Raw genomic sequence first — 19,457 nt, forward strand, 5'->3', positions numbered from 1 at the left:
AAAACTGATATGACCTATTAAGAAACATATCAGGGATAATACAATTGGACTAGTTGATTGTTATAGCGAGTGAGGGGCAGGCCCCTCGCTTGAGTGTCAAGCAGCACAGTCCTCAAGTGTGCATTATTGGGGTTCTGCTAAAAATGTAGCGCATAAGAAAGGGGGCAGCAGGACACCGGAAGTCTGGCCCCCATACCTCTCATTATTGTGCTAGCAGCGTACACACACTGACTGACAGAAGAGGAGTCCTTCCCTGTCAGCGTTTTAAGGCTGCTGAGAGGAGGGCGGGCCATCCAGTCCTCCATGCCTGCGTGGCAAATGCGGAGGGTGCAAGCAGGTAAGAGAAGTGACTTTATGTATCATCTTCATGAAATGTTTATGTATGTATGTATATATATATATATATTATGTATGCCTGCATGCAAGGAGTTTATTAACGTATGAATGCGCCTTCATGCTGGCGTGTGTGTCTGTTCCCAGTTGTCAAGGGGAGCAGGGCCAATATATTCAGCCATGACGTCTGCTGGGAGCCTGACATACATTTTTCCTTTCCCTTGATGCAGAGTAAAGATTGTTTACTCTGCATCAAGGGTAAAGCGAACATGATTATCATTATCAGCTAGCTAGACTGGCTAACATTGGTGGCTTTAATCTGCATACACGGTCTTACTGTGGCATGGCATTTTTGGCATCTTTGATAAAGCAAGTAATGTAAATGTTGTTACATGGATACACTGGCATACTTTGGTGTTGCAAGTCTTGTTTTAATGTCTTACTTTGTCAAGCCATTTTTTTACTGGGCATCTTTGTTAAAGCAGGCATGCTAAGTGTTATTCCGTTGCTGGACTGGCATATTTTGGTTCATCCGGTTTAGGTATACATTCTTACTGCAGCAGGGCATTTTTTACTGAGCATCAAGGGTAAAGGAAACAAGATAAGTGCTAGAGCGCCTGGACCAGCTGACTTTGGCATAGCAGGTCTGGATATACTTTCTAGCCATGGCATGGCTTTATTTTACTGGCTGGGAGTTTTATATGGTAATACTGGCTTGTATTTTTGCAGCCTGCATGGACTTGTAAGGGTCAGCCCGCATTTTATACTGGTATATATTATGGGTAAAGTCTGATGAAACTGCGTTGGAAAATGCTCCAACGCACTGTTGATTTCCTGCTTCCATTAGATTGTTTCATGTCCTACAACAGGTGAGACCAACTTTGATGAGAGAAGGTCCAAGAGTTGATGAATGAAAAGGCTCCCCCCCATACTCAAGGTCTTAAAGTGTTGGAGCCCTTGCTATTGCATGCTTGCGTGTGTCAAGTTGCCGTTGCCATTCTAAGAGGCCTCCACCTTCAGCTCGGGAGCACAGTATTTGGCAGCGGTCACCTACACCACAAAGGAACGCTCTGGTCCGGGATTTAATGCTTCATAAAAATAAAAAATAAAATGAATGTTACATCACATTTCAGTAAAGCAATCTCTGAGTGTGGTTGGGACACAGTGAATACACAACATTTTAAATAAATTACGTATGTAACTATGACACAAGTTAATGGTATTCCATTTTTGGAAACTTGAAAGGCTGAGCAATCCATTTCTAGATAACAATCTTTGACTTGGGGGTTCAGGCTCCATCTCTGAGGCAAGATCGTAAACTCGCTGGAGGGTGCCCCCAGTGGTGGAGTTAGCCTCTTCTTTACTTGACAACTTCTTCCAGGCAGAGGTTGCCCACACATGTATGACCAAGTGAAACAGAGAAATGGCTTGACTGTGGTTATCACAGGTTTATGTCATAGAACTGTCAGCTGATGGTAGGTCCCCTACAATGCCATTGGAAGGCACTGTGGTGACATCAGGGACATCATCGTGGTTGGCGGGAATATGTCTACGGCTTGTGGGTCATTAAACCACAACATCGTTTCATATTCTATCATATTCTAATTGACACATTCAACGGATCCATCTCACAGACTGATGCCAGCCGTATGTATATCGACGATGCTTATGGAATAAAATGTGCCATATCCTCCCCCACTACGTGGGCCTATGCCGTGATACCTCCGGGTTTGGGCGTGTAACAAATGCTATAAATAAATACACACATAAATAAATAAATAAGTATATACAAGAAGCCATGCATCCTCCGCAGAGCTGATCCTCACCGTGCCAAGTATCTTAAAGCAGCCACTTAGCCTTTAGACATTATTTTTTTTTTATTTCAAGGGGACATGTCGGCGCGAAGCTGATAAATTACACTAATAACCACAAATACAACACAACTAAGGCCCTCAGCTCCACTTGCTCCCTTTCTGCATAAATTAAGAGCCCAGCAGCGGGATGACGTGCATAATTATTCTCAAAAGTCCTTCTGAATAATCCATCCCGCACTGACATTTTTGAGAGGCGCGAAGAGAACCCTGAAAGTTTGTTTTGTCGGTGAGGTGGCATTTGCCGGTGCCTAGCGGTGTCAGCGCCTGCTCCCCGGAGGTGAGCCCGTGGCATGATTTATGAGGCCTCGCTGGTGTGCCTCCTGTCATCTCACAACAAAGGCTCTTAGATGCAAAGGGTTTTTTCACGTATAAGTCAAAATGTCGATAGCGTCTTCTCTTATTTTTTTTATTGCTGCAGAAATCTCGTTCGCATTTCTCTTCTCCTATATGTTCTTTCGTTGGTTCTAAATAAATGTTTTCTGTATGACTTGGCTATCAAGAAATGTATTGAGATCAATACAATTTGGCAATAATCACCCCTTCCATGAGCTGGAGCGGGTGGTAACGGCCCGGAGCCCAAGTTAAAGGCCCAAGCCTAGCGAGCGTAATGGTGCTGTTACCACCCGTTCCAGCCCATGGAATGGATAATTATTGCTATTAGCACCGCAGGTTGCCGATTCGCTAACCTGGGGTGCTAATACCTATGTCTTTTGGAGGAATGAACGTGTCTCCCGTTCATTCATTCATTCGAAAGACTGTTTCAAAATGGCCGCCAAGGAGCTGGAAGGCGGGGGCCCAAATCAGCAGCAGCCATTTCTAGGGCGGTTTGATGGAAGACGGAGCAGCAGTAGCAGCGGTGGTGCGTGGGCGAGCCGGCGCTAAGCCTTCAGGTAAGTGCGGGTGGGAGGAACGCAAATTAAGGAGAAGGCTGAGGGAGGGTGGATAAAGATGTCCGAGTGGGGGATGCACCGGAACGCAGGCTTGACTCGTTGGATTCAGCCCGCGATCCGGGCAACTGTCGTCCCATAACCCCGCCCTGGCTGCTAATTAATATAATATTCTAATAGGTTGCTTATTTTGAAATTGGGCTATTTACCAACCTAGGATGCAGGTGCCTCGCATGGAGGGCCATTAGCAAATTTGGTGTTAAACTTGTCAATAAAATGAGAGTTTGTTTGGCAGATCACCGGTTTCTTCATCAATTATCTGTAGTGCTTATATTCCTTCAAACCCATGAATAAAAACACATTTAACAATAAAGTGCCCTGCCTTGGAACACCAACAAGTGAACAGGCAACTTGGAAATCACAGAGGACTTGAGAGGAGAAGGAGGGGCTGTCAGCAGGCAAAAGGGACACGCATCTTGAAAAACAAACATGTCTCATTCTCCAAATATGGGTGGAGTAGGTTGCGTTCAGCCTGTCACCCCGATAAGGCACGAACGCTGTCATTTTTGACAGACCATTGCTGCATGATTTTCTTCCGATCCTTAGTAGCATTACACTTCCCCTTGCACCTGAGGAGCAGACCAGTAAAATGGGGGAGAACTTCAGATCTGCAGAAGATCAAAGGGGATCATGTTGAGAACCAGAACAGGGCTTGACCTGTGGTTGAAACTCCTTCAGGTGGCCCCTCCCTCCATTCTGCCATTGGCTGATATGCTAAAGCGAATAGTCTGTGACTCAGTTCACAGGCACGGCTGGTGCAGGGCACCTGGATGTGGACCACGCGTCTTGCAATTCTTTCCCCGGGCTGCACATGTCAACCTGCAGCCAATAATAATACAAATAATACACGGAATGGCTCCTCCATAACCCTGAGTTCCACACCCCCTTCACTCCCCACCTAACCTGAGACTGGGTGATCTGCTCCCCCCGTTTCCTGTTTATAGATCCCTTGCTTGTTGTTCCTCTCCCACTTTTTGATCCCCCACTCCCTTGTATTAATCTTTGTGACCTGCTTCCCAAGCCATGTTCTTCCCCTATAATGCGTAAAGCGCTCTATTTCTTCCCAATGCTAAGCCCACACTAAATAAATAAATATAATAATAATAATAATAATAATAATACTATACGTGAGTGTAAGACTTCCAGGTTTCATGTAATAATGTTGCCTGGAAAAAGTAACCAGGTAGATGAATTTTTTCCTAACCCCCTAAAAAATCTTTCCCCAAATATCCTAGGAGGGGTATAGTTCTACAGAATATTTGTGGAAAGTGTTTGATTTTACTGAGGGAGCATTTTTGGGGAAACGTCACCCACTGGCGACTTTATCACTGGACACCGACTTTCAGGCACGCCATTGGCTCTGCTCCCTCAGCCATTAATAAACTCTGGCTTGCCTCTAACATTTGATTGGCCTGCAATCTGTGCGACTCCAGTCAAGGGCGATGCTCCAGATTGGTGGTTAATGAAATGAGCATTTCAATACCTCAGTCGCCATCCCAGTTAGTCCTCTGAGAATCAATGCAGATTTCTAGAAGTCATTCACCTATCGGCGAGCATTGCACAACATTATCATTACAGGAAGATCCCCATTTCCCCCCGGCAAGATACCTGTTATACATAAGCACTGACTTCACTTCTTTATAAAGAAGATAACAGGAACCTATGTCAAGAACACATTTACTGGTAGTAATTCCAAACTACTCCTTTTACTACAGGTGATATACAATTGACGAGTGATGATTTCGCCATGTAGCTCTTTAACAAATGTGTTATTATTGTAACCTATTAAGACTGGGCGTATGTGGAACTTGGTCAAAGATAGCCTTAATTATTATCAGCAAGCCTCCATTGGCAACCTTTGTAGAGATTGGCTGTGTCCAGGCAGCTATAGCTGATATAAGGATCATTGGGGAAGAGGTGTGCATGCAGGGCTTGCGGAAGAAATAAATATACCTTCTGCCATTACTACAAGTAAGTGGCACACTGTTCTCGCCACTATTGTAACCACTAATTTTTCTATGCAACCAAATACCAATGTTTGTAACCAAAGACCACAATGTTTGTAACCTAAGACCAATGTCACCTAATTCACGCATACTTACAACCTCATGTAACAGCGCCTTGATGCCTGTCGGCTGTAGTGCGCTCTACAAATGCAAATAAATAAATAAAGATGCTGCTCACAGCAATGCCAAACCTGGTGAATAGTTGCATTCGGCATGTTTCGGCATGCCCTGGCTTGTGCCCATGGATCCAGGTTTGGAAGGGATTTGATGTCGCTGATGTAAACCTGGCATGGGGCTGTGCCGTGCCTTTCGACCTCCAACTTGTGTGCAGCTTGCTGCAACACTGGTTCAGTAGCACCTCACGATGGAGAAGCCTAGGTGCTCCCTAAACTACTGTGGTGGTGATTTGATGCACATAGCATGTGCCCCAGAAACAGAGGGGGTGCGGGCGAGGCACCGGAGCTGCTGCAATTTAGATGGTCCGGCATGACCACTCACTTCCTTTGCTGTACCCCGAATGCCTCACCCATGGTTAATAGCAGGAGAATGGCTCTCACTGCACCATGGTTAGTCAATGGTGCAACACCGGGGTCGAGCAATTATACCCCACCATGGCCTAAATCGGCATTTTACGCCAGCGGTAACTATTTTAGCTCAGAAACGCGGGCTAAAACCCGGCTTGAATATCATTACTGAAAAAATCATTCCAGTCTGTAGCTCAAAACAATTTTCTCGCTTCGAAATGTGGAGTCTGCCCTTCGACAATTACTAGATTAATCATTTGCCATCTTATCGCTGCTAATTGTCTAATTATGCCAGCAAAGACATCCCACATCCGAACTCATTAATAACACCCTGCCCCCATTCCATCTATGTGCCACGTCTGCTCTGTGTTTTTTTTCCTCTAATCTTTCCGGTTTCTTTAATTTTTGTTTTTATTTTTTCTAACTCATTAATAGTGTTCAAATCTTGATTCCTGAAGTAGCTGGCGTTCTTCAAAGTGAAATAGTGTGCTCCCCGTATGCCACCAACCCTGAACTAATTCCCTGCAAAGCAACCAGGCTTTTTCTTTGGGAATTAGGTGCAGATTCAGAAAGAAGTAACTCAGCCTTAGCCTTGGCTTAAATCTGAAGAGGCCTGTTCATTTCACAAAGAAGTTACTGTGAGCAACTCTGGCGTACCCTTTTCTTAAACCGGCTCTTTATTTTACATTTGTATAGCGTACAAAGCAGCCAAAAGGTATCGCAGTTCTGTTACTTGTAGTTACACTTCGTTACAGAAGGGAAGGAAATACATTGTAAAACATTGGTGAAACAGAACATTTCATTATGAATTTAAGGCAGGTGTGTTTAGAGTAGCCGATGTGTGGACCGGTTAGCTGAGGTGTGGGCCGTGTTTAGGTGAAAAGTAGTGTTTTTACAGCTTTTCTGAATGCTAGGTGTGAGTTTTCACCACGAAGCGTAGGTGGTATGGCGTTCCATTGCGTAGCTCCTACATGCTTCCCAAACAAATTATTATGAACAACTTTGACATACTCTTCAGTTAAATGTGTAAAAGGCAAGTTATTGACTTACTGAACCTTGACTTACTATGTTGAACTTTTGGGATGTACATACAGCGTCAAGCCAGGCAAAAAGGTTCATGTTGAGGCAACTCTATTAGAGAGCAACCTCGTGGGAGCAGAGTGAAGGTTGTGTCTCGGACAGTGTACACCTTGTCCTAATAAGGTCTGATACATTTCGATATCCTAATTTAGCAACAAAGAAAAAGCAACAAAACGTATTGATGTTGCAGTTGCAGAGTAAATAAATAGGGCAGTATTGTAAGGCCAGGGTTTAGTTAATGTTTGGTAGTGATGTAGGATAGCGGGATGTGCAGGAAGGATTGAAATAAGCGGAAGATGGAGTCAGAAAGGCAGTGTGGTAACAGTGAGGTAGGTGGGTTAACTTGACAGAGGTGACGCCATTTCAGATGTTAAGTCCTACTACAAGATCAACAGAAGGGAACACAGGCCTTCGTGTGGAGCTGCGGCTCGCTTGGCGTGAAGCCGTGGCTCTGTTAGTTCAGCTCCAAAAACATATCCCCTTTTCCCATTTGTGAGAATCCTGAAGGTATCTCCTTGGCTAGTCCCCGGGGATCTGTCCTCCAGGTGGCCAGGACATGGCCATCGTTATTGGATCCAGTTACTGGGGGGTGGACCAGTAAGGGAGGATCACCTGGATGGGGGGACCTCTGAGAGTGGGAGTGGGACACTAAAGGGTGAGACGCGGTATCCCCCTTCCTTTAACACCTTTGCCCCCACCTTCTCACGTACGACATTCCAAACCACTACCTCCTAACCCCCTTTCCAATATGAACACTTTTGTACAACAGAAAGGACAACGGACTAACACTAGAGCCGTTTACCTGACATGTCCCAACACAGGGGTCAGGCAAAGTCAGGCAATTTATCAGAATAGCACACACCTGACAGCCCTCTGCCTTGCCCACAGGGATAAAAGGTGGAGCCAGAGAGCACAGTACAAGGAAGGCGAGCATGGCAGACAGCACAACGAAACATCTACGCAGGCACATCAGTTCAAGAGAAGGAAAAAGGCGGCAGGAATCGAGTGGGTGGTAAGGAGTGAAGTGAACTTTGCCTTTTCAACCCAGGCCTGTGGAGCCTTCGTGGCAGAGAGCCTAGGACTGCGAATAATAGCACAAGTGCCTTGCAGCACATGTCTACGGTACACAGGCCAAGCCTATGCCGATAAGCAGGAACGAGGAAAGCTCCCACACCTGTGGCACCGGCCTTTACACCAGGAAAGCCCAAAGCCAAGTGGTTCATCACACACCAGTGAGTCGAGGGGAGAATCGATAAGAACTGGGCTGAGTTCATTGAGTGAACCGCAAAGTGACAAGTTTGAACCAAGCTCAAGGAACTGTGATCGATCTGTCAAAGTGTTAAGGGGACACCAGCTGCAAGGGGGGAAACCAGCACTAAGTGGGTGCTAACTCAAGAGACTCTGGTCGATCCCCATCTGAGTGAATCTTCAATTACCAGATGGCCGTAGAAGGGGCAGCGAAATAGGTCAAATTGGTCATACAAAGAGTCGAGGTAATATCCCCGTACAATCGAAAGACTTTGATCGAGCACTGTGAAAGTAAGGGAAGTGAATCCAGCCTTGAGAGAATACAAGAGAAGTGAATCCTGCATTGAGAGGAAGCAATGGACGTGAATCCCATAACACTTGATAGTAAAGTAAATGTGAAGTCAAGAAGGGTCAGCGCCCAGAAGAGGTGGACCCAGGGGTGAACCCATCACCCAGCGAATATTGGAAACAAAGTTTCACTTGTTAAAGGAACTTTTTGGTTTGTGTTAGTTGAACACATCTAGGCCCGAAGGCAAGAGACTTTCAAAGGAAACGAAATTTGGCCATCAACGGTCCTGAGAATTGCCATTGAAACTGTCTTCTTGTGCTGCAGAAGCCACAGACTGTACTGTGCTCAAAGCTCCCATCTTACCCTGTGCACAAAACCTGGGGAAGGGAGAACCAGGCTGCCGCATCTGGATATATTTTTTGAGAACACTTCTTTCTTTTCTTGAGAAGTGTCCAACACCCTTTTTTTGTATTAGTTGTACGGTTTGCCAATAGGTTTCTTACTGTAGACCCTTTTATTTAACACAATACCACTAGGACTGCATTGTTTTTCATTTGATGGTCGATACTTGCTCCCATCTTAGATTTAGGTATAGAATAGGTCTTTTTCCAACCTGCATACAGAATTCATTGTTCAATAAACACCCTTTAACTGTGATCACTTGTGTCTGTCTTACTTGTGTCACCATGAGTTCTTCACACATTCCACAGGAGAGAAGCCGAGGAGAGAGGCACCCATGGTGCGCAGATAAGCACAAATTGTATCCAGCTGTGGGGTCTGGATGTGATGGGAAAGGAGCGCTAGTTGGTAAAAGAGCAAGAAGGGATGCACCCTTTGAAGGACACATTCATGAGAATAGGGCATGTGACTCTATGGTGCCAATAAGCCAGGCAATGATGTAGAGCACTACTGTCATCACCCTAAGGCGGATCCCCATATAAATTACAAGGAGACACACAATTTTAGCAAACAAATCCTCAAAATTCAGACTCAAGAGTGTTGCTCTGGTCAATGTGGTCCCTGGGCACCTGGGGTTGGGAGGATTTTAGGGAGTTGTGTCTGGAAGGTCTTATGATTCGGGACAGGAGGAGCAGAGGTGATGCCAAAACATTTAGTACATGTTTGAGGTTTCAGCTCCCATACGCCATGGTGTCTGGGTTAGTAAGAAAGCCTATTGTCTCATCAAAAGTGGGGTTGGCCTTCTAAGATACTCTGATAGCATCTAGAACAGGAGGTGCACATCACGCGATGCTCCTACAGTTATGAACCCATTGATAAGAACCCACCAATCATACACCTGGGTTTGACAGTAACGATGTAGGGAACCTTGTGCCATGGGGACGAGGGAGTGAAGATGTGGCCAATCGGCCAAGGGACTATATGGGCGGTTAACATGTTCCATAGGTGGTAGCCAATGAGGGTGGTGGGATTATGTTGTACTCATTATTATACATAGTATTGTTAACTTGCGTATTTTCCACTACATAAGGTGTAACATCTTGAAATAGGTTGAGCTCTCTGCCAGCTCGGTTCTGTGGAACCGTCTGTTAATCGTTTTGCATGTAATAAACCTTGCTTTCCAGTGCAACTAGGTCCAGTGCTTATTTTGGTCATTTGGATTGTTCTTATTCTATGGTTTTTGAACTGCCATCATTTCACTACTCTTGACTTTTCTCAAAAAAAGCACTGATCCCTTTGTTACAGCCACCCTTTTTATACAGGTCAAACACTGTATCAGTTGCATAGTGAAAACTGGATAGGGAAAAGTCCTTTCAGAATCCCAGCAGAGTTATCTATTTCCTGTGTTTCCACGTTGCATGATCTCTGCATGCCTAGGTTTGAAAATGGTTTCCTTTGGCTGGGAACTCTTCACTCCTTTAGTCTATAGGGGATCTGGTGGCAGAGACTGGCTTATAAATACACCAATACGCTGATGACATGCAAGTCTGTCTTAGAGTTTTGTCTCCTGTAGCTGCCGTCGGTCTTAAGCACTGTGAGGCTAGGGACGTGAGTCCGATGTACGGCAACCTCCCTAAGGGTAGTGGTAAGCAGGACCTCAACAGTAGAGACTCCCCCATGGAGACAAGAACTACCTTTCCAATGAGGAACTCCTAGCCCAATTCACCTGTTCGCCTCTGTTGTTAAACCCTACTGGAAGGAAACAGGAGGAATCCCTGGTACTGAGACAAAGACAACCACTAGTGTAATACTGAGTGCAAGTAAAACACAGAAGAAGGACTTTAATGCTACACCGGGTAGGTCCCAATGCAGTGCCATGAATATGGGAGGAGGTGACACACGAGAGAGAGAATCCTGTGAGTTCCAAATCAGCTGTGAAGCCGAGCTGAAGGAATCATGGTAGAGCTGCTTTCAATGATGGAAGGAATTTGGAGTGTGCAAGTGCCCAAGTTGCACTCCAGGAGATCCAGGTAGTGAGACACCAACATACTGGAACAAGGTCCGAGTAGGGACCTGACAAGAAGTGGTGGTGTGACCACAGATACAAGGGAGGGCCTCCAGCATGCCAAGACCACTTACCAACAGGCCCTATAGAGTATGCTGATGGAGGGGATAGGTGCTAGTGAAGACGCTGTCCTGACAAGAAGAGAGGCAAGCCATGTCCGAACTGCAGGGCACGGGATACGACTCCCAATTAAAACAAGTAACAGGGATGGCTCCAACAATAACAAGTGGAAAGCTCCTACTCATCCCAGTGAGAAACAAGTATGAAGGAAGAGTGAGAATCATCACTGGGCTACTCGTACTCGTCCCAGTGAGGGAAATGTTTGGAAGAAGAGTGTGACTCATTATTGGGAGACTCATACTCATTTCAGTGAGGTATAAGGGTGGACAATGAGCGAGAATCATCACTGGACTACTCATACTTGTCCCAGTGAGGAACACGTTTGGAAGAAGAGTGAGAATCATTATTGGGATACTCATCCTCATTGCATTGAGGTACAAGGGTGGACAATGAGCGAGAATCATCATTGGACTACTCATACTCGTCCCAGTGACATACAATACTTAGAGCAGAGTGAGAATTGTAATTGGAATGTTGTTGTTCATCCTAGACCAGATAAGGATTGGACATTGAACCAAGAGAGACTCTCATGTTTGTGTAACAAGAGTTCACAAGAGAAAAGAGAGAACCAAGAACAAGACGGAAGAGGAAAAGAAAAATGGATACACTCACAGTCTGAACTGTGCGATTTGATAAAAGTGATAACCAAGAACTACCTAAGAATCTGCTACTAATCAAAGTTGCTGAGAAAGCAGATCACAGGGGAAGGGAGTCATTCTCCTGTGCCTTGGTTGTTCAGATAGTGGTAGGGTTAGGTTAGATTAGTTTTGGGACAGTTGACAGACTTTGTTTTGGATTTAGCGATGACTGAGAGACGCCCTATTTAGTTTGGTTAGGTAGGCAAATCCCTTAGATTAGGGAAAGGTAGGAATATGTCCTTTTCTTTAAAATAAAGAATTTGTTCAAAATCGAAGTTCAGAGTCTGTCTCCTTCTTCTGACCCACCACAAATGTCTCAGAGCCATCGAGGATTGCATGTCTCCACATTATCTCAACAATAATCATTTAAAGACTGAATTTCTTGTACCATCTTCCTCTGCTGATTCTTCTCCACTTTTCCAGGTGTGGATTGATGCACTCAATCCCCTAGGTATCCATCCTTCCCTCGTGCCCTCTGTTAGGAGTGTAGAGGAGCAGGTGAACATGGCATCCCTAGCCCCCTCACCTCTGTTATACTGGAAAAGCAGGAGAAGAGCCAAATGTGGGACACCAGGTATCATCCCAATACCACATTGAGTGTATAAGAGATGGTATGCACTCAAACAACCTTACCAAATGCATCCTCACATTGAAAGGTTGGGGGGATGTTGGCATACACCATTGGACATCACAGATATATAAATAAAGTCTGACGAAGACAGAGTGATGTCTTGAAAGGCAGACATGAAGATGCACTGAAACGATATACAAACACTTAAGAATAAAGATGTAACTGAAGCAACAAGAGAAACATGTAATCCATATAAAGAAATCATATATGCAAAGAGGATGAAGTAACCTGCTGACTAATAAGTGTGTATAGGAAGATACGCAAGGTAGACGAGACATATCAAATATTGCTTTTGAAGAAAACATGACGTGGCTAGAGCGGCCATGATGGAAAGATGGGTGTCGGACTCATATTAAAACCAATCAAGCTACCTCAGACACAGACGAGGGCTGCAGAGTCAGGAGTTGTTGGACGAACAGCTTTGTTTGAGGAATAAAGAGGAGTCCATTGGTCTGGGATAAACAATGCTACTTCAAGGAATAATTGCAAGGCACAAACGGAGTCAAAAGGATAAGCCATGTATGTAGGACACATTACTCTTAGATTAAGCAAAGAAGGAAACATCTGCAAGAGCCAATTATTGGACAATTAAAGATTTTAAAACCCTATGCAAGGTGAAATGAGCAAGTCAGTCTCTAGAGGCTGAGAGGAGTGATGACACTGAGCAAAATTGAATCTAATAGCAGTAAATGGAAAGTCAAAATGGACATATTTGTCATCTGTGATTTAGACATCAAAAACAAGGGCTATTCATTAAGCTCTAGATGAAGACAACAGTGTACCTACAATCCCTCAAAAGTCCCAGAATAAAGAACAGACTGCAAGGTCAACTGAAAATGAGAAGCCTTGGTTTAGAGCCGGACTATGAGAGATAATGGAATAATTGAGAAAATGGAGAGTAGTCTGGCTTTACTTTCAGCACCTAGGGTCCATTTTTTTTACGTGCTGCTAACGAGCCGAGGTTGAGAAAGCATTCCAACCAATCAGACGGTCTATGTAGCAACATGCTATTCAATGTTGTAAAGACAAACCTGCTGCCATTTTTCTGTTACAAATCAGTATTATACATATTTGGAGGTGGTTCAAGGTGTGCCGATTAGATAAGGGGCAGCCAATGAAGTTACTAACACGTGTACGTACTATAGGTGCATATGTTTCTTTATCCAATCCCTCCCTTCAGTAGGTTTTACAGTTTGCCACGTAGGATGACATCATAGCTGACAGATTTTGAGGTATAAAACATTTGTATAATAATTTTGGTATGAGTTTGTAGGCCCGTTGTTTGCCAGATTGCCCTACTTTATTTCATATTGATAATAAAGTAGTACTTTGCCACTTTCTTGGAGTCTGTACAGTTATTTGGACCTGAGATCTTTATTAGTAATTCCATCAAAGCACATGAGACACTTCAAGGTGCTAGAGCTAGAGTGTCTCGGTACACTCAATCCCTTAGGTATCAATCCCTCCCTAGTTCTCTTGCTTAAATCTCTTGACTTTACTCTTGATTCTAATCTGAACATTTCACGTGTCGTGCAATCTTGTTTTCTCTGTTGTCTTTTTTTCAGAAGACTGAACCTTTAAATCCTCTCTTAGACCCCCAAACTGATCTCTAGACTCTACATCATCTTGGCAGCAGTAATGCCGTTGCTTGATCCTCTGCATGCTGATGTTCAGGTTTATTACTCGCAATCTTGTTTCTGCTCATCGGTTGTTAATTCACAGATGTACTTTTCAAGATCTGCAGCATTACCTACAAGGCCGGGTGTCTTAAATTGAGCTTCCTCGTTGGCTGAAAAGTTGGCTATTTCAGGCATTTAAGGCACACCCATAGTGTCAGTATTTCGGGCCTTGATGTTCCTCAATTGAATCCCTCCCATTGTTCTCTCCATGCCTTTTCAGCAGCATCCCTTTGAGCATGGAAGGTGCAGACTTCTATAATAGACCTTCTCTAGTTCATGTGCTTCTGCATTTGTTGGCTGTACGCTGACTCAGTGGTATGGCATTGTAACATTTGTAGAGTGCACAATCACCTTGAAAAGGCATCTAGGTACTAGCACGGATTTAGGAGTAGAAGTGATGACCAGAGTGTAGCTAAACCTTTAGGTGATGAGCTGCATGATTAGTTGACATGTATGAATTCTAGCATCGCTCATTTCAGATCAACTCAAGCACCAGGGGGGTCCATCTCAGAACACAGATGAAGACAATTCAACAACTAGATCAACTGAACTTCAATCGGCACCAAAGTTATATGTTGGTGATTCTGTCCTGATTAAAAAACTCACTAGAAAGTGTCATCTGCCATGATTGAATGCCCCCTTTTGTTTTGAAAATATAACCCCTTAAGCTGTAAAGGTCCAAGGAAGACGAGCTTGGCTTCACTTGTGCTATGTGAAAGTCTACGAAGGTGAGACCTTCCCTTCCACTGTTGCCGATCCAGAAGCAAGACCAGAAGAATAATTTCAGTGTGTGCAGACTCGATCGATGACGAAGAAGAAGGACGATAACGTGACCAGCTGCTAATGCAGATTTTACATTTGAACTGTGATTCGAACGGACACTAGCTTATAGATATTTTAGCGGAATGCAAGGACTTGCCGAGAATCTCAGGAATTTTGAAAAATGAACTTTAGAAATGCATTGACCTATCAATGTTATGCCTAAACGACAGTTCTTGATCAGAAATTGGAAACAAGATCAGTATCCAGATTAATTTTGTGGTACATACCTGTTATAAACAGTAACCTTATGCTTCCCACTGCTAGTGATGTGCATCGACTTGTGCTTGCTGTTTTTGTGTGTATACTTCAAGCTTATCCTGCTCTTGACAGAAGAGACGTTGATATTCACACTTTTTTACAGGATCCTCAAATTAGCCCTGTGTTTAGAAGGCTCCTCATTGTGATCATTGTGCAGATATTATAATTGTAGGAGTAAAGAAAGTTGATAAATTGTATTAAAAATTAGACATTTGGCAGCTGGCACTGTTCTAGAGGATGAACGACAAGTACCAGGATGGTGCAAAAGGTGGTGGTCTATGTTTTGATCCATACACTCTTTGTCTTTCTATTCCTTCTTTTTCACAGTCTCTATCAAACTAATCCTCCATCTTAGGTAGAGACCTCTGTGGTTCCCCCCACTATGGGAACTGCTTTTGATTTGCTTACTTCCACTGAGGTAGAGGCTTGTATGGTTGTCCCTACTCTGACAACTGCTTTTGGTTTGCTTTATGTGTATTATACAACCACTGACTTTGTTGTGAGACATACGAGAAGTGCAGAGGACGAGAGTGAAGGGATACATACCTTTCTGAACAATGCAGTACACCTGGGTAAAAATATGTGCTATTAGCACATGAAACATGTGGGAGAGAGAACATCTAAGGATAGTTGCTACACCTGTTCTCTCATTCCCTATGCCATGAAAACAGTACAAACTTTAATCTCCAGAGAAGTTCCAGAACACAATGCCAGGTGCCTCATTCATCTTGCAGCACGTATGTCTAGAGGACTATTCCATGGAACGTTGGGCCACCTTGTGATGGTGGTCGAAATGGCCATTTCCATTCCAGGATGATTATATCAAGACTACACAGATGGAAAATGTACGTGAATGGAAGAGCAAGGTGCTTATGTATCCTGCGACAGGACAGGAAGAGGCAGTTATTGCAGAGATTATGAGATTGAACTGCCCTGATAAAACAGGAGGAGCTGGATGGCCTGGATGTTGGGAATGAACGCAAGTCTTAGTCTATAGACAGGTGAAATCCAAGAAGGAATGGGAAGAAGGACTGTTGTCCTGAACAGTTCATCTACTAAAGTCAGCATATGTACAAGAGGTGCAGAGAGTAACTGACAGATGTTTGAAGTCATGGGCTAAGCATGCCAAACTGTTGACATGGGTAGAAGATGAACCAGGTCCAATGGTTATGATTCCATTGGTGAATGTGGGACTGTGCTTCAGAAGAGAAGGAAAGAAGCGTGTGGGAGATAATATAGGCTGCAAAACTACAGGTGATGTTTCCAGAATGGGAGCCGGGACAGCCACCCTGATGGATCAATATTGGGCTTGTCGTCCTAGGGCCTACATGAAGCTGCAAAGGATTGGGGAGGAAAGTGTTCCTTGGTGCTCATCCATGTTGCAGCATTTGTGATTCCACAGAGCGCCCTGAACATTGGAGAATTTCCAAAAGTAGATGCCCATTTGAGAAAGAGGAGAGCGCTTGAATGTCTCAATCCAACCAGAAGAGAGAACTATTTCTCAGCCAAGTTAATAGAAGCCTTTGAATCCATTCCATATGAACACAGGTTGTTCAGAAAGACTGCTTCAATATTCACAACTATTTTCATGACTGGGATCCAGAGGATGGCCAAGGCTAAATGGTTGCAAATTACCTGACGGGAGCTTCTGCAGACAATCAACACCACCATAAAGGGATTCAATGCTATCAAGGAAGAATTGAGGGCCATATGGCTGATGACCCTGCAGAACAGATATGTCCTTGACATGATCACAGCGATGGAAAGAGTGTGCACCAAAATTGGGCCAGCATGTTGCACATTCCTACCTTCTCATGATGACGAGAATGGGAACATGAAGGAGGCCATAGTGTTGTTGAAGAACCTGCATAACAAGATGGAAGACAAGACAGAGGACATTATAGTTGACAGTTGGGTTGCTTCCATATTCTCATGGATTCCACAGTGGGTGGCAAACATCTTCGAGTTTCTTGGAGCACTATTGTTCATGGTGATGTTTGGATTCTGTGTGATCAAGATAGTAATTGCCCAATGTAAAAAGACAGCAAAAAAAGCAGTATGAATGAAGGTCATGATCGATGTCGAATCAGTATTGAGACCCAAGGAATTGACTAATGAAGATGTCAAGAAATACATAGAGGCCAGCATCATAACACTTGAAGGAATGAAGTTCCTGTTTTGGAAGAATCATAAAAAGCACGTAGGATGATGGGTCTTCTGCAATCCGAATGGACAGTGCAGCTACATGACCTAGAGTGTGGATGAACATGTTAAATCAGCCGGCACCCTGAGGGGAGTGATGAAGATCAGGACTCCAAAGAAGCACTTCTTCAAGAGAAAATATCAAGAAGTGGAAACCGGTGAAGAGGTGGTCGATGAATCGACCAGAGGCGAGAGTATAGAGGAGCAGCTGCATGCCTCGGCAGGAAGTCCTGTCCCCCTACCTCCTGTATGTTTGGAAGCCTGAGATTGTGCCATGATTGACACCACCAGTTGTGACCATACCACAGTGAATATATGAAAGAAGATACCCTCTGAGAAAGCCCTATCAAATGTATCCCCGAAGAGACATCACTCTGAGGGAGGTACTCCCCAACGGAATATGAAAAAGAGTGAAAGAGGAGTTGTTGACGACACAAAAGACTAGCCTGACGCCCTGAGAATACTGGCTGAAGAGAATGTATGGTCGTTAAAGAAATTGATGAAAAAGTTAAGAATCGATGTAAACTTCCATATGTGAAAAGAAGATTTCATGTGTGTGATGCACTGTAGAAAATGCAAGCCGTTTAATAACTGTAAAGATACTCTAACGCAAGTAGGCCTACTGATCATAGAAGCTGGCTATACGTAATGATTAGACTCCATGTGAAGCCACCATTGTATAGAATATGGACATCAGTGTCATGAATTTAATAAGCCTGGACCCATGGAGAGGAAAGGCTGAGAACTGTGTCACAGCAAGAATTAGCTGAGATCGTGGATATGAATGGCGAGGCTGTCTAGCCTGGTACCAAAGCTGAAGCAGCCAAGACTGGTTATATATTCTTGAAGGCAGTGAATGTCAGAAGCTGAATCATCCCTTGTTAAGGTGCAAAGAAAGAACACCAAGCATGCCTAGTTTTATTCATTTAAGACAGTTAAATGCTGCAAAACGGACCAAATTGTGGTCTCCTGTCATATGAGCCACGGATGAAATAGAGTTGAGATTGGAATCCTAGAACGGATGGTAAGGAAAAGAATACTCTGCAAGGCCAAGTTCAAAGACAATCTTCATGGCAGAAGGCATGGGTGATGAGAGACGTTGGGCTAATTGGCTGGGGAGGTAAATTCAATCCACCTCCTGGCACCTGGGTATGTGCTTACGTGCTGCTAAGTGAACCAAATGTTCCAGACATGGCACAAGCATGCCAACCAATTATAGAGGGCCGTATAACAAAGGGCCTTATAGTTTGAGAGCCAATGATATACTGTGTACTTAAAAGTGCTGAAGATGACATGTTTTAAAGGTGGGCATAAATTGTCCACCTGACAAAAGACATCCAATCACAAACCCACCCCTTATAGAAAGTATACTTAGATGTTTCCCTTGAACGTATCACAACCCCTCGTAGGTTTTACACATTTGACACACAGTATGATGTCACGTATGATGAATTTTTAGTATATAAATGTGTTTTTATGTGAAATGTGCGAGAGCTCAAGTGAATGTCCATTGATGTCCGTTGTAACTCCCTGTTTTAGACAATTGATAATAAAACAGAAAACTTTGGCATATTCCTGAGTTGGTTCGATTATTTTGTGTCTGAGTTTTTCTGCATCCCCATCCACTGCATGCGTGTTATCCAAAGGGCCCTAGGCTAATATATATTATTTTCCATACTATAGTGAGGAATGCCGTTGATGGACTTTTTGACTTTTTGATTAGGTTGCTCGCCTCATTGGCCATCTCTGCCTAGGTCTAATGCACTTGGACACTAAGTCAAGGAGTGCCTAATTTTTCAGTGTGAGTGAGCTTCAAAGCCCTCAACCAAGTCCAAAAGGCCATTAGGTGCAATGCTTGCCGCTGGCCCACAATGAATGCCATGCACTGCCTTTATGCATTTTATTTGCTTTCAAATTCTTACTTCTGGCCCAGGAGAAAGGCTCACCTTTTTACAACAGATCAAAAGATTGTACAACAGAGGAGTGCATCCTTTGGTGTTCCAGATGTTTTGGACTACAACCCCCATAATCCATAGCTAACACTGTCAATAGGTAAGGTATCATGGGAGTCGCAGTCCAAAAAATCTAAATTTGTGGTTTGTCTCTTGGCTGTTAACTGCCGCTGTCCAACCCCCATTTCACTGTGTTTTAATGTTTGCGCATTATGGGATGGCTGATGCGTGCCCTGGGTGACAGCTGTTAATAAGAGTTCCTCTTGTGTATACTCAACAACAGCTTGACACTCATTGGCACTCATTTGAACCAGTTGTAATGCTGCCAGTGCCATGTATACAGTAACCAGATTGTTGCATGGAATCTCCCCTAACAATACAGCTGTTCCA

This window comes from Ambystoma mexicanum, chromosome 13 (assembly GCF_040938575.1).
Source record: "Ambystoma mexicanum isolate Mex_15411 chromosome 13, UKY_AmexF1_1, whole genome shotgun sequence".
Taxonomy (NCBI): Eukaryota; Metazoa; Chordata; class Amphibia; order Caudata; family Ambystomatidae; genus Ambystoma; species Ambystoma mexicanum.